The sequence below is a fragment of the Euleptes europaea genome, chromosome 1 (assembly GCF_029931775.1).
Source record: "Euleptes europaea isolate rEulEur1 chromosome 1, rEulEur1.hap1, whole genome shotgun sequence".
Taxonomy (NCBI): Eukaryota; Metazoa; Chordata; class Lepidosauria; order Squamata; family Sphaerodactylidae; genus Euleptes; species Euleptes europaea.
The window spans coordinates 84,813,034-84,814,693 of NC_079312.1; positions in this window are offsets into that span (position 1 = coordinate 84,813,034).

A 1,660-nucleotide genomic window follows, 5' to 3' on the forward strand; every position below is an offset into this window, starting at 1 on the left:
CTGACATGAATGGCTAGTTCTTGAGATGTCCACAAAATATATTGAGGTAAGCATGGCTAAATTGCATCCTGAATGAACTAGACATGGAACATTCAGTAAATGCTCGCTACCCATTCATCAAATCCATTAGGTTCAGCAGAGCTTTGCAACACAACATTCTCAAACTAACATTTAACTTTAATCTTTCCAAATAGTGTAATTGGATGGGAAGTGAATGATGCCTTGAAGGAAAATGGTCATCTGAACCCTTTTAAAAATGCCATCATAATCCTCTGTAAATGGAACCCATAGTTGTAATTTTAGATAGTTTTTGAAACAGCAGCAGCAACAGATGAGTACTGAATAAATAATGCCATTATTTTATTCCAGAGGCTTAAGGAAGTACATACAAGGCAAGAGAGATTCAGTGTCTGTGTAATTACTTCCAATAAATGAAATGTTCATTTATTGCCCAGGAACGCAACAGCAACAAATGAACACAGTTATGAAGAGACAATGATGCCTTGTAAAATCAGCTGCTGCAGATTTCTGTACAAGTACTCAAGATGACTGGCTAATACAGGAAAATAATGCTGCTTTTCTTCATACCTCACTTTTTAAAACTTGTTGACAATGTTTTTAAATTGAGAGATAACTAGACCTTCACTTTGTTGATTGAAGATCAATTGAAAAACCCTTTGCTTTGTAATGTCACTGCCACATTCCCATGTATCTGACCACTTTGTACTTTGTGAAGGTAACATTTAGGAAATTGGGAACTAGTTGAATCAGTCAGAACAATTTACATAACAAGTGTTGGATTCTTCCCAACTGGAAAAATTGATGCTGTGCAACTATGGATATTGACTATATTCACACCCAGATTTTAGGATGAAATGCACATGTTGATTAAACTCATGACTGCTGGCTTCTTGTAGTGGCAGTATTTTGAATACTGTTGTTGCAAGCCCACCACCCCATTTTCACCTGTGCACCCCTTACAGCGTGAATGTACGTACTGAGTATGTAACACCATGAGCAAGTCTGAGCCCCCTTGGCACAAGCTCACGGCATGGGGAGTAATCATCATGTTTTGTATCCCAAGATGGTTCCTGTTTTGAAAACAGCTTTTGAAGAAAAAGCCTTTTATTAAAAGGAGAAACCAGGGAGGATGAGTCATGCAAACAGGACTTAAGCAACTGGGTCACTCTAGGCCAGAAGACCAACACATCACTCCCCATATTGCTCTTTACATGGTAATGCAATCCCAGACCACTAACACAATTCATGTTTGAGTACCTTGTGACAGCTGGGAACATCCAATTCAAACCTTCCAATTGTCTCAAAATTCCTGCCAAATGCGTGGCTCAATGTAATGCTTTCAGTTTTCTAATGCTTTCTTTGTACCAGTCCCTGATAATTCAGTCAGTTCACTCCCGTTTCTACTGTTCTTCCCCAGTAAGACAATCAATACACTCCCAGTTCTGTGGTTCTCTCGTGATAATCCACCCAGTTCCCAAGCCATTCCTTTATCCTCTGTTGCAATCTTTTTTTTAAAGACCCCATGTTATCCAATGGCCCCCAAATTTTATAACTAGTTTGGCTTTAGAGCCAGAAATCTGCGTTTGATTTTGGCTACAACTTGATCTTCAACTCAGGCTCCCAATTCACTGTATCCCTC